The 15,263-nt window shown below is 38.2% G+C and overlaps 1 protein-coding gene across 1 annotated transcript in view; it reads right to left on the bottom strand.

Annotated features, from left to right (window-relative positions):
• Window positions 1-5,193, bottom strand: part of LOC125229032 (transient receptor potential-gamma protein-like) — a 37,025-nt gene extending 31,832 nt beyond the window's left edge. The window contains 1 exon segment of the mRNA XM_048133797.1: window positions 4,883-5,193. The gene's annotated coding sequence lies outside the window, so the exon portion shown is untranslated.
• Window positions 5,194-15,263: the final 10,070 nt, after the last annotated feature.

Raw genomic sequence — 15,263 nt, 5'->3', positions numbered from 1 at the left:
GTTTGGCAGGGGTTATCCTCCAGGTCGCATAAACGGGCGCTGACCGTAGTAAAGTATTCAATATTTTTGAGGTCTTATTTTACGGATCCATATGTGAGAGGTATCGTTTGAAAGATAATTAAACCTACTATAATTGTTTACCCATAACTATAGTATTAAAGGTAGCTGTTTACATAATATTAGAAAATATGTGTTTTTTATCGAGCATGAATCGCACAAGTACTGGTAAAAAATGCTTCTAAGTCAATAAACAAGAACGTTACCGGAATTGATGTTATTATAAAATTTACGCGACTATTCATGAGCTTTCTAAAAATATAAGTTTTATTGGTAAGTGATAATATAACCATTAAATTACGAATTTTGTTTCGTAGTGGTCACTCCGCCGGTCGCATAAAAATGAGCGCTGACCGTAGTAAAGTATTCAATATTTTTAAGTTCTTATTTTACGGTTCCATATGTAAGAGGTATCATTTGAAAGCAAATTAAACCTACTATAATTATTTTTGAATAACTATAGTTGTAAAGGTAGCTGTTTATAAAATATTTGAAAACATGAGTTTTTTTTTCGAGCACGAGTTGCACATATACCGATAAAAAATGCTTCTAACTTAATAAACCATAACTTTACCGCAATTAATGTTATTATAAAATTTACGCGAAATTTCATGCGCTTTCTAAAAATATAAGTTTTATTGGTGTATGATAATATATGACCAAGTAATTACGAATTTGGTTTAGCAGGGGTCACTGCGCCCTGTCACGATATTGGGTGCTGACTGACCGTCGCCAAATTTTCTACGTTACTCAGATCCTATTTTACTGATAAATTTGTGAGAGGTATCATTTGAAAGCATACTATGCTTACTATCTTTATTTTTAATATTTCAAGTCGAAACTGTAGAAGTTTACAAAATATTTGATTAGTAATATGTGTAATTTACTGTGCATGAATAGCATTGGCATTGATAAGACAGGCTTCTAGCTCAATAAATTATAGTTTTCCGCAATTGAAATAATAACAAAATAAACGGAAAATGTATGACTTACACAAAAAATAAGTTTGGTTTGTATTGCATAAACAATTAATTTGAATTTGTTCAGCTCACCTACTGCGCACCATCATATAAATGGATGTCCACCGTCGTTGCCTTTTTTTATGATTTTTCATATTTTATTTCACTAATCGTATATTCATAATAAATATAATCTATCACGTATCGAATTTACTTATATACTTAATTGATCAGTAAAATAAAATCTGTAAAATGATGAAAAAATTAAGGCAACGGCGGTGGACATCCGTTTATATGACGATTGACCGTGCGCAGTGGGTATGGTGGACAAATTAACATTAATTGTTTAAGCAAAACTAACAAAACTCATTTTTTGTAAAGGCCATACATTTTGCGGTTCATTTCGTTATTATAGCAATTGCGGAAAAATATAATTTATTGAGCTAGAAGCATGTTTCACTCGTATCAGTTGAATGCTATTCATATACTACAGTAAAAATACACATATTGTCAAATATTTTATAAACTTTTACAATTACGACTAAAATTATTAAAAAGTAACGATAGTACGCATAATATGCTTTCAAATGATACCTCTCACAAATTGATCGCTAAAATAGGATCTGAGAAATACATAAAATTAGGCGACGGTTAGCACCTATTTACGTCACGGGGGTGCAGTGACACCTGCTAAACCAAATTCGTAATTACTTGGTTGTATAACATCATACATCAATAAAACTTATATTTTTAGAAAGCATATGAAATGTCCTATAAATCTTATCATAACATTATTTGCGGTAAAGTTATTGTTTATTGGTCATGCACCAAGATACAATCTTAAAAATTATGAAAACGGCAACGAAAATGGTCATCCATGTATATGACGGTGCGCAGTGAGTATGATGGATAAATTAACATTAATTGTTTATGCAATACTGACAAAACTTGTTATTTGAAAAGGTCATACATTTCGCCGTTTATTTTGTTATTATATCAATTGCGGAAAAAATATAATTCATTGAGCTAGAAGCATGTTTTACTCACATCGGTTCCAATGCATATTTTCAAATATTTTGTTAGCTACTACAGTTACAACTAAAATTATTGAGAACTAATGATAGTACACATAATATGCTTTCAAAAGATTCCTGTTAAATAAAATAGGATCAGAAAAATATAGAAAATTTGGCGACGGTCAGCATCCATACGTGGCCGGGCGCTGTGGCCCCTACTTAACCATATTTGTAATTACTTGGTTATATAATATCATACACCAATAAAACTTATGTTATTAGAAAGCGCACGAAATTCCGCGTAAATCTTATACTAACATCAATTCCGGAAAAGTAGTTGTTTATTGATTAAGAAGCATTTTTTACCAGTAGGTACTTGTGCGACTCATGGTCTATAAAACACATATTTTCAAATATTTTCTAAACAGCTACCTTTATGATTATAGTTATTTATAAAAAAATATAGTAGGTTTAATTAGCTTTGAAACGATACCTCTCGCATATGGATCCGTAAAATAGGACCTCAAAAATATTGAATACTTTACTACGGTCAGCGCCCATTTCTGCGACCGGGCAGAGTGACTCCTGCTAAGCCAAATTCGTAATTACATGGTTATATATTATCATATACCAATGAAACTTATAATTTTAGAAAGAGCATGAATAGACGCGAAAATTTTATAATAACATCAATTGCGGTAAAGTTATTGTTTATTGAGTTAGACGCTTTTGTTCTAGTACTTGTGCAATTCATGCGCGATAAAAAAACACATATTTTCAAATATTTCGTAAACGGTTACTTTTATGAGTATAGTTATTTAAAAACAATTAAAGTAGGTTTAATAAGCTTTCAAACGACACCTTGCACGAACAGATTGGTGCCATAGGACTCGAGATGTGAATAAATATCTATGATGGTCGGCCGCCATCTTTCTCCCCCCTTTTTCTCAACCCGTCCCCCCTCCTTAAACTAAAACAGGTCAATTCGTAATCTGGAGAGAACGAGGAACACATCCATACCTATTTTAGGTATTTAGAAGAGATGTCGACGACTTTTTGTAAAAGAGGTCGTTTGGTCCCTGACTATTACTAGGTCAAGTGGGGGTATCGTTAGAAAGAACTAAAATTGTAGATATCAAAACCATTTTTTATATTTTTTTTTTGTTGTGGAAAAAATAATAATTTTGAAGGAAAATGTAAAAAAATACCGTTATATTATACCCCCTTATCTCCGAAGTTTACAGATGAATAATTATGAAAATTTTACAAAACATTGATTTTATCATTATATATTACAGGAAAAATAAAATCATGTCTGTATTTTGGAAAATTTTAGATTTTAACTTTCAATTTACCCGCCCTTCTAGATGTACAATATATGTGTAGTTCTTGAAATGAATGAAAGATTTTACGTAAAATATCATCTTTCAAATAAAGGTTAACTTTATAAAGAATTATCTCTGAAAACTCAACATACCATACAATTATTTAGCGAACTCGCCGAGAGATGGCGCTCTACGCAATAATACTCATCATTATAGTACATACCGTATACAGTCTTTAGAGTTATCTGAGAAATGAGATTATTTTTACTATTGAACTTTTGTACGGAACCCTCGGTGGGCAAGTCCGTCCCGCACTTGGCCGGTTTTTTTTACAAGGCTGTAAGTCTCTAAAGGTAAGCGTCCACAGACCCGCATCATACCAATCGCAATCGTAATGGACGAAATGCGATTCGATGTCCGATTCGTATGAACGATACGGACATGTGGACACCTAGCTTAATAACATACGAGTTTCAATTTTAATTCGATTTTACAATTAAGTAATCGCAAATTAGGCACATTTTACGGTAAGGTACGAACTCGCGAGTACCTACAAAACGTTGCAGTTCAAAGCTCCATTTACAGTGTCGTAAAACTCTTTGTATACGTTCCGAGACGAGACCCATAAAAATTACATTTTTATTTTGTATGGGCGGCACCGGGGCACACTGGGAGCGGTACACTGTTGACGTTGCTAGTCAAATTACTTTACCCACTAGTGGATAAAATGCGTTTTTACCCGCTGGTATTAAAGGACAAAACACGTGTTTCCGAGCTAGTGAGGGGAAAACAAAATTACACACGCAGTAGTTGAGTCCATACGCAAGGATGCATCTTATCTACTTAATGAAAAAATAATACAGTTAACAAGAAAAGAGTAATTGCCGAACCTTGTTCTTGAAACTGGACAAATTATGAGCAAAAATATCAATATTATTAATCGAATTGTTATAAAAATTACAAGTATACATTATGACATTTGTGTGATTCGTGCAAAACTCTGCCAATCAAAACCCACTAACTTAACTTAGTCTCTCTGAGAGGTTCTTAAGATAAACATACCATCTGGCAAGCACAGGAAAAACGGACTGACGGGTACTTTACCCTTTAATAAGAACTGTACGCGTGTGACTGTACCTAAGTCAACACATGACTCAGTCTTCGAAAACAACCGTCAATTTCGACAAATATAAAGGCACTAGCAATCCATTTCTTTTGATCGTCCGCTGTAAATAAGCAAGTATAGGATAACAGGCACTTTACGAGGCACTTCGATCGTCGATCAATGGGCGAATGGGCACAACTCCAGCTCCGGTGCGGAATGAAAACAGAATGATAACACATTAGCGGGCGCGACCGAGGGTGTCGCGCGTTCGCCGCTACTCATCCATCAATGACAAATATAGGAAGCTTTTACGACCTATTGGTCGCTCCCACGTGACACCCGACGGAAACCTTTTACCTATTCCTCGTACCGAGTGTTGATCATTAACGGCTATTGAAACACGTCCATAATTGCACCCACCTGTCGCGAGCGAGTGCTGTCTCCGCGCAGGTATTAGACCACTTGTTAGTGGCGCACTCCTATAAATCCTTATAAACTTCCGGCAATAAAAGTTCTCGAATACTAATAAATAAGACTTCCAAGTGAAAAACTTGTTAAAAACCTTTAGGAACTTGTTTCGAGTGCGCCCCGTCCAATTAGATATAAAGCACGGCGTGGCGTGAGAGGTGAGCGAGGGTTTGTGTGCGCGGGAGTGCGGGTGTCGGCACTGACCGCGGGGCGCCGTCGGGGCTCGCGGCGTGGGTCTCGGGCGGCGCGGGACGAGCGACCGGGGCCCGCGCGCGCCGCGCACTGCCGCGCCGCACCCGCCCCTGCCCGCCGCCCGAGCGCCGCCCGCCCAACGCCGGCCCACGAAAATCAATTGTATTCCATGCGATTACCACTTTGATCGTTTCATCGATTATTTCGCAACTTTCAAATCGATGGAAGGAAGCCGCCAATAAACCGATGTTGTGTAAACAGGATTACAAAGTTGGCGATGCAAGGGAACTTTAGATACTTCGGTGAACTTGATTGTTTGAAAACAATAATTTGAGTGGAAGTTTGAAAGTGATAAAGTTACAGGAAACTCGTAAAGCGCCGGTACCGATTATTCAATAAAGCCGGGTTTACGTTGTAAAATTACAGCTTTTAATAAAAGAGGCCATCAAAGATGCAAAGCTCGTAAAATCTGGACAGTTTTGGCACTGAACGTTTTCTTTCTTCAGAAACTTCAGTTTAATCTTACCTGATATCAAGTTGTGCCCACAACCAGCATTTTATATTCACGAAAACCTTCATTTTTCCAAGAGTGAAGATCGCTTTAAGTGTCATTTCCGTTCTCTTTATAATCCACATATATATATCTACATAGGTATGAGTATGTACTTGTGCAACACTTAAACGGAAGAGCCTAAGGAGAAGTTCAAGCATCCGGCAAAACTGGAAAAACCGGAGGAAAAACATTTCCCCAACTCGGTATGCAGCCGTATTAACATTATGTATAGAAATGTAGATTAAATTTCTTTGTTATGGTTTCTGGGCATTTTCGCGAAAAAAGATTCAAAAACTTTTTTCCAAAATAGGTAAAATGTTTTTCCTACTTAGAATCACGGATCTACTAGGTAAAAAAAGCGTCCCAAATTTAATTTTTCCACTTCGTTACCATTTTTCAAACACTTTGTACAGCGGTTACAAAGTGGAAGTATGCAAAATATTAGAAAATTTTGGGACCATTTTTTTGTCTCTTGTTTTTTGCCCTAGATCGAAAGGGCTCGTGATTCTGGAAACCTTGGAAAAAATGTTTTTGGTGATTTGTACTGATTGTTCTCGCGAAAATGCCCTTCTGTGTGAACAGTTGGTCCTATAAACTTCCAATATAAACTTTAGCAGGCACACTTTACAATCCAACCAAACTGATTCGATACGACATTTTCTAATACAAAACGTAAAATTGTCACCACTAAATACAAATTCTATTAAAGTTGGTGCAAAGTTACCATAGCGAACCCTAATGATTTGCGTTTCTTTAAGGTGGCCACTGACGAGCCTTCCAACCAACAGTCCAAATGGCGTGGTTGCATTTCCAAAATCGGCCCGAGAATGTCAAAAACGTATAATGTTTTTTAAACGGCATCCTGAACGTGGATTTCCATTTGGATTGAAATCCACCACGCCACGCCATTTGGACGTATCGGCGTGGTGACTTTGGAGTGACCGTCAGTGCTAGAAACGTACACAAAACGCGCACCACGCCATCTAGACGCACTCCAAACGCTCCGTGAATGTGCAAAACTACGTCCATTTTTATTCAGTCTGCACGGCGCTGCCGCCAAATAAAGACACGAACACGATAATGTAAACATGTCAGGCCGAGACTTCGTTTAATCAAGAAGAGTATCGTAATCATCCATATTTATGACAAGTTACAAATTAGCGATTTTGCGATAACTTTTGAGGTTTCGATAATATTCATGTCGCTTATTTTTTGTATTCCTAGGTACTTGCTTAGCTAGAAATTTAGGTATTTCAATAACACCTCTGGACTTATGAAATGGATCGATCGTCAGTGTGCTAAATAATTGGACGCCTTCCATTTGGATGAATCCATTGTAACGGCATCCATTTGGAAGGTTCGTCAGTGGCCACCTTTAGAAATGCACGAACTTCCAACAATTCCAACCTAGTTTCAAAGAGCATTGATGAAGTAGAACTACTTATGAATGTACTTATGAATAATGAATTGAGGATCAATAAAGGCAATAAATGACGGGAAAGCGTCTCTAAGTCGGTTTATTTAGTTAGTATATACTTTTCATCGTCACCTAAAGTCGAAACGAAGAAATATAAAAGTCGGTTACATTTTACAGTCCGATCACGTCCCACTTGAGCGTAAACACCAAAAGAACGCCGCTAACGACTCTGATTGTCGTCAAAAAATCTTTAGCGATATTTTTTTTTGTAGACCGGCCTCTCGGCAATCTACACAATAACTATCATCAACATGTAACTTCATTATGTACATCGCTGTTCCAACAGAATATTTATGAAATCTCTGCCAATAAAACTCCGCGCCTTATTATGTAAATAGGCAGTGTAACAGCCGCTCGGGCTACAACCTTCATAAATCACAACTGCTATTATATCCGCATCCGCCGCGCGATCATCGCCCGATCCATGGATCCGAGGAGCATATAAACAGAGTATAAACACTGATTTCGACTTTCACGAGTTTCGCTTAGATTATTCGCACGCGGCTACGCTCGCAGTCTGTGGCTTAAAAGTCAAAACATGTGTGTAGAACATTCAATTTGGTGGGTCAGGGTGCTTAGCCAACGTGACGTACTTAGTTGTCTCTCTCTGTAGGACTTAGGAGACGCTACAGAGCGTGATTGATTGTCACTAGGGAATGCAATCTCGTTCTCGCGAGATCTCTTTTGTAGGAGATCTCGGTCATTTTTAGCGAGATTGATCTCGGCCGAAAAATTGACGAGATCTCGCGAGATCAACGAGATTGAACTCAAGCATAAAAAGCTCGCGAAATTACTAAACATGTTTCTTTCCCAAGCTGTAAATGATTTATATGAACTATATCATTTAACTGAACTCGCCAACTCGTTAACTCAGTAGAGATCTAGAGATTCAACTCTAGAGATTCAACCAACTCGCTTATTTCGCTCAATAATTTACCTATCTGAGTTCGGAATGACGAATGACAGATTCAGACCGTTTCGAAATAATTCGAAAGGTGTCAGCCAGGCCTATTTGCGTGATTCGCTATTATGGTATTACACTTACTGCTGTGTGTATATAACCATCTATTTACGAATTTTCGTGCACATTGTTTTGTTGGATGTCGATAGAGCAGAGCAGAAGCCTACAATAACCTCACTACGGCTGTCGTTTGTTAGGCAACCAATAACAATTTCTATTTTACACTCAAAAAATCAAATTATTGTATTATATATTTATTTATTTCTTTTTTAGATAGTCACACTACTATATATTGTAATATGTTATTATTATATATTTAACGACCGGTCTGGCCTAGCCCAGCGGGTAGTGACCCTGACTGCTACGCCGCGGTCTCGGATTTCAATCCCGGTAAGGGCATTTATTTGTGTGATGAACACAGATATTTGTTCCTGAGTCATGGATGTTCTCTATGTATCTAAGTACTTGTATATTATGTATGCCTTTGTCTGAGTACCCACAACACAAGCTTTCTTGAGCTTACCGTGGGACTAAGTCAATCTGTGAACAAAGAATATTTACTTAATGATATTTATGTATATATTTCCGTTTTTCTTTCTATTTTAGTTTCTTATTTAACTGTCGGGTTTAAGAAGCGTATTGTATTGGTAGTCTAATATAATTAAATAATTTATTAGTAGTCAACTAGTCATAATTAATTGAGTAGAGTTAATGTTTTTATGTGGGTCTATTTAATGATGGTAGGGATAACCTTGATTTTATAATGTTAAATGTTTATCCTATCATCACTAAAGGCATACGTTGCGAATTTTTTAAGTAGTCTCTACTGTGTACTTGTTCGCGGTTGGCATGACAACGATTTCGAATTTGGCACGCTTCTACTCATTCGTAAATTATTTTATTTTATTTTCTTACATAATAATCTATACTTCAATGTTTTAAAAATATATTGTGTTGTGAGGTATATAATTTATGTTAAACAATGTAAAATACATCAAAAAAATATGAAAAAATAGTCAAGATAAATATTTGTTTCATAATAGCAATCATTCTTATTATTGTTATCTTTATTCATTGCTATATTGTGATTATTTTCAAGAATAAACCCACAAAACGGCCAATCTCGCGAGATCTCGAAATTGGCGAGATCTCGCGAGATTGGTTTCATGAATTCCCGAGATCTCGCCTGGGCCCCAATCTCGTCGAGATTGCATTCCCTAATGTGGATAAAATGCGTTTTTACCCGCCGGTATTGAAGGACAAAACACGTGTTTCCGAGATAGTGAGGGGAAACGGCTCAGCCACGACATTGGTCTAAGCGCGACAGCGGTGAGCGGCGGCCATACATTGGAGCGAGACACAGCGATGGGACTTTTCATTCGCACGTATGGCTGCCGCTCACCGCTGCCGCGCTTAGACCAATGTCGTGGCTGGGCCGAAAAGCTTATTTATTCAGCCGCTGCATGGAAAACCATAGCCGAAATGATACACTAAGACGCCGATCGAAGGTCTGGCTCTATCGCGCCAATACAGAAGAGCAATAAGGATAGCTACTTAGCTACAATAACGATATTATAGTAATAGCTACGTACCCTGGGGGCCGATTTTTGAGTCTCACTGTCACTAAAATACCAGTTGAAAACGGTGAATTGTTGCCTATTATTTTCAGTGACAATTTTCTGAAGTCGAACGCCGTGAGACTCAAAAATCGGCCCCCTGATCCCCAAATGGCGCAACCGTTGGTGACTGACGCACATTAGGCGCGACTCGCGAGCAAGATGCACGGGCGACTGATATCTACTACACATCATTTTGATAATATCTGGGCGACCGAGCTTCGCTCGGTTCTATTTTAATATATCACGTCTTTAGATAAAAAAAAAACTCTTATAAATACAAAAACAAAAAAAGACAAAAAAACAAAAACTTAATTTCTGGCCGGGATTCGAAACCCTGACACCTACGATCTATCAGCGTACATTAGACCGACCTCGTACGACTGAGCTAAGCGGAATCGATGCGCGCCCGGCGAAATTAACGACCATATTTTACGTTTACTAACGTAAAAGAAAAACTCATGAAAACTCGAAAATTCGCGTTTTCCGGGATCTAAGGCTACGCTAGATCGATTTTTCACCCCCGAAAACCCCCACATAACAAATTTCAGCGAAATCGTTAGAGCGGTTTCCGAGATCGTCGGTATATATAAATAAATAAATAAATAAATAAATATACAAGAATTAGACTTATATTGACCGGGATATAGACCGTGATTACCTTTTTGATTTTTGTCGAGCTCCCGATATTTCGACGCAGTTGCATGCATTATGATCACGGAAAACTGACGAAGGCGGGTGGATGTTAAAGTTGCATAGACAGCGCGCGATCTACCCTCCTTCGCGCGGTAATCACGGTCTATATCCCGGTCAATATAAGTCTAATGAAAATAACCGTGAATCATTCAAAACTCTTATTATACAAGAATTGCTCGTTTAAAAGTATAAGATAAGGATAACTTCGAATGGCCCCCCGGAATCCCCACGAGTGGAGCTAATCCGGTTCAGGTGCGAGTCTCATTTCCGGAATCGCGGCTTAGGAGTGCCTCAATCAAGGATCGAGATTTATTATGCTGCGTCCACACATGGGGATTCGGAGAACATTCGTGATGGCGGGGATTAGACATTATATTTGATAGGTGTGCTGAAATGTGGGTAACCTCATCATCATCATCATCACCAAAGACATATGTAACTCCGTAGGTATAGACAGTTACAGCCTAAGAAAAAAAAAACCGGCCAAGTGCGAGTCGGACTCGCCCACCGAGGGTTCCGTACAAACTTTCTTTCAAACTACCTAGTAAAAATAATCTCATATTTTCATATAACTCTAATGACTTGACTAGAAGACAAAAGTATAGGCACTAATGAGTATTATTGTGTATAGCGCCATCTCCCGGTCAATTTGCTAACTAATTTGCGCGACCTGGTTTTTCAGGGATAATTCTTTATAATGTTAACCGATTTAAACAGTTTTTACTTTATTGGACAGAAGATGGTTTACGTAACATCTCGTATTAATTTGAAGTACGACATTCATCCGCAAGGCTGGGTAAATTGAAAGTAAAAATCTGAAAAGTTTTTTGTGAATAAAAAAAAAAGTATTCAAAATACAAACACTATTATATTTTTCCTGTAATATTTAGCATAAAACCAATGTTTACTAAAATTTTCATAATTTTTCGTTGGTAAACTTCGGAGATAAGGGGGGAAGGGGGAACGGTATTTTTTTTTACATTTTCCTTCAAAATTCATTTTTTTTCCACAACAAAAAGATTATAAAAAATAGCTTATTTACGTTCAATTTGAGCTCTTTCTAACGATACCCCACTTGACCTAGTAACTTGAAATTTACAGTTTGCCCCCCTTTCATTTTGGCCATTTTCTACAATTAAAATTAATATATTTAAAAAAATTAAACTTTCTGTTTGTAGAGGTTTACAATGTTCACAACTATTCCAAATTTCAAGTTGATATCATTAGTAGTTCTCGAGATATTTAGGAATGTGACAGACGGACAGACAGACGGACAGAGTCGCACCATAAGGGTTCCTGTTGTACCTTTTTGGTACGGAACCCTAAAAACGTACCTCAGAACCGTATAAAAAAAGTTACGGTGGCCTAGATGGTGTTGCACCTTTGGGGTACACTCGCCTAGATGGCGCTAATATTAATATATGACATTTTAACACATATCAAGTTAAGAGGGTGGAGTTGCCCGTGTGGTGACGGGTTAAGAATTTCACCACCCCCTTTCTTCCCGTGGGTGTCGTAGAAGGCGACTGTGGGATATGGGTTAAATTGTGGCGTAGGCGAGAGGCTGGCAACCTGTCACTGCAGTGTCACAGTTTCGTTTTCAGTCAACCCCTTATTTGCCAAGAGTGGCACTGAAACTTGAGTAGTTTCAAGTGCTCTGCCTACCCCTTCATGGGACACAGGCGTGATTGTATGTATGTATGTGTATGTATCAAGTTAAGAATGTGGGCCAAATTGTCAAAATTGAGGTTTAAAAATTGTAAGCCCGACGTCGAGAGATGGCAGTCTATGCACTGCAATTACACATTTTACTTTGACAGTAACTCTATAATACTTGATCCTCTTTGATCACACATATTGTAGACAATGTATTAATTATGACTTACTAAGCATATCTTGTACTGGCTGTTTGTATTATCCTCCTTGCGTTGGAAGCCTGGGGTCCGCTTTGTGTACCCAAATAAATAGAAAAAGAAATAGAATAGTCCATGTAACTAAAATTGCAAGCAAGCTCGAGCACCGTGTAAATGGGCCCGTTTACTAATAACTATAGTTACCTATATCAGAAGAAAAGTAGACCCCCTTGCATACGAACTTTTCTCTGCAGCTAACTGTACGTCATGTGTAAAGAAAGAGTACTCATAAATGTAACATTACATATGATTACATCCAATAATCCATACTAATAATGGGAAAGTGGGTGTCTGTTTGTTTGTCCGTCTTTCACGGCAAAGCGGAGCCACAAATTGATGTGATTTTTCAAGTGGAGATAGTTGAAGAGATGGAGAGTCTTACTTATCATCATCATCCAACCCCCCACTTCCCTAAAATGGAGGGTGGAAATTTATATGAAGCATATCGCAATTTTAGAATTTAACGCGAGAAAATCCACGGGCAAAAGCTAGTTAGCAATAAAGTTCTTTCAATAAGATTTTGAAGCGTTCTTCAAATAGGGCAAAAAGTTTCGGTGCGTAGAAACGCGCCTATTAGACCGTCGAGATCTCAGGTCGAGATGCTATTAGCCGCCCCCGCCTTATTCGGGTCACCGAGATAAGATAAACAATGCGATAGCGTTGTTATCGACACGGCATTGTCCTTTTCGGGTTTAGGGAGTCCCTGCTCGATTCGGTCTTTTAAATAGGTCACAAATGTGCTCTAGATATGATATGTCGATGTGTTTTTGTTGAAGGAAACGTCGAGTTTGGTACTGACACATATCCGTTCATTATCGTATCTAGAGCTAAGATTTTTTTTTTTAAATTTTTTTTTAATTTATTGAAAACAAAGATTACAGTTATACAGTTTGATTTGAGTACTAAACTTCGAATATGGCCGGACTGTGTGCGTAGCCGAATGCACAAACGGTCAGCACGAAACGCTAACGATAATATCTTATTGTCGCGACAGAGCCAGACTACATTTCTGCGGCGTTTCGCATCGCAGAAATACCATTCGGGCAACGAAGTAGGCTTGTGCCGTTTCGTTCGTTGATCGGAGCGCTCCGATCTCGTTCAATCGCTCCCATAAACTAGTTCACTCTTTTAGGTCTTTTGCTCATTTAGTTCAGCCAGACCAGCAACCACTGCGGTCGGAAAGATCAGAACGAATGGGACCGAATAGTGTCAAAATGATACGAATAGTCCACAGACAGTAACATTCTGGGCCGAAAGGTTGTAAGTAACCGAAGTTTAATATGAAACTTGACGTTTTTTTGTTGCTCTGCTAAGTAGCTCTATTCTCGGTCAGCGCAGTCACACACTCGTACACACTCGTTCTCGATCCAAAGATGAACTAAATGAGCAAAGACCGATTCTCAGAGCACGGAAAGATTCAGTTAATTTCGGTCATTGATGGGATTTTATTCCTAACTGTTATTAATGTTATTATTTATTCCTAATAGTTCGTGAACGACACAAGCCTACAACGAAGCCTGGGGCCCATTTCTCAAAATTGAAAGTTACAAGCGGAAGTCTCTTTCCAACTTGTCATATTAGACATTGACAACCAGTTGAAAATTGTAACTTGTAGCTTCGAGAAATGGGCCCCTGGTATAGCATAATAATGGTTTTCCAGCGTATTTTCTCGGACATGTTCGTATTTGTCGTGCTAGCTCGGTCAACATTAGGTATCTACGAGTATTATATTATAGTATGAATTTTCTAAGGTGAATTTTTGTGTTTTGCCGTAATCTGTTAAACAAAAGCCTTTGTTTCTATTATTCACAGCGGTTAGCTCCCGTTTCCACAGCACGTGCTAAAGTCTCAGTGTAGTTAAAAAGCAACTATCATGATAACAATAAGGTTCAAATTTATGAAACAGTTTACAATATGCAGGTAACTTTTTTTGAAGTTGACAAAACGTGTTATCTCCGAAAGGGCTTTTTTATGGATTTGAACCTTATTGTTATCATGATAGTAGCTTTTCAACTACACTGAGACTTTAGCACGTGCTGTGGAAACGGGAGCTAGCCGCTGTGAATAATAGAAACAAAGGCTTTTGTTTAACAGATTACGGCACAACCCAAAAGTTCATCTCAGAAAATTCATACTATACTTGTCCTGAGCCTGACTGAAATAGCATGACACGTTCCTGAGTTTCCGTGAAATACGAAGCAAAACCATTTACAACAAAAACTAGAATGGCCCTCCTCTATAATCGAGTACAATTCTATCACAAAGTTTGTACACTAACGTACTCAATACATATTTGTATAAAAACCCAAGTAACCCAACAACCCAAGTAATATAAACATTTCAGATACCTTCTATATCCGATATCGGATCGGATAATGTGAGAACGGGGTGAAAACGCAGTAACAGTGACCGTGTGTCGCAGGAAAGCCCATCTTAGTGCGTTTTCACATTATCCGATCCGATATCGGATGTCGGAACGATATCCCATACATTACAGGCGCCATCTTGGATTTTTTCTATTGAAATCCATCCACGACATTGGTCTAAGCGCGGCAGCGGTAATCGGCAGCCATACGTGCGAATGAAAAGTCCCATCGCTGTGTCTCACTCCAATGTATGGCCGCCGCTCACCGCTGTCGCGCTTAGACCATTGTCGTGGCTGCGCCGTTACACTGAGCTATTATAGAGGTAGGTACATTCGACGACCGCAGTCAGTTACAGGAAGGTTAATAGCGACCCTTAAAGTGATAGATGACTTTGAATTAGTTCGTAGCTACCACAAGTTCCACATGATACAAATTGATAAGTACATTACGATACAAGTGCGGAAAAAGGGAAGTTCGGAACGAGTGGCGATAAATTGACATCGACACGAGTTACTAATTTCCAGGGAGCGTACTTTTCATGCCGCTGACATTAATCTGA

This window comes from Leguminivora glycinivorella, chromosome 8 (assembly GCF_023078275.1).
Source record: "Leguminivora glycinivorella isolate SPB_JAAS2020 chromosome 8, LegGlyc_1.1, whole genome shotgun sequence".
Taxonomy (NCBI): Eukaryota; Metazoa; Arthropoda; class Insecta; order Lepidoptera; family Tortricidae; genus Leguminivora; species Leguminivora glycinivorella.
This window is presented reverse-complemented; position numbering and strand designations above follow the sequence as displayed.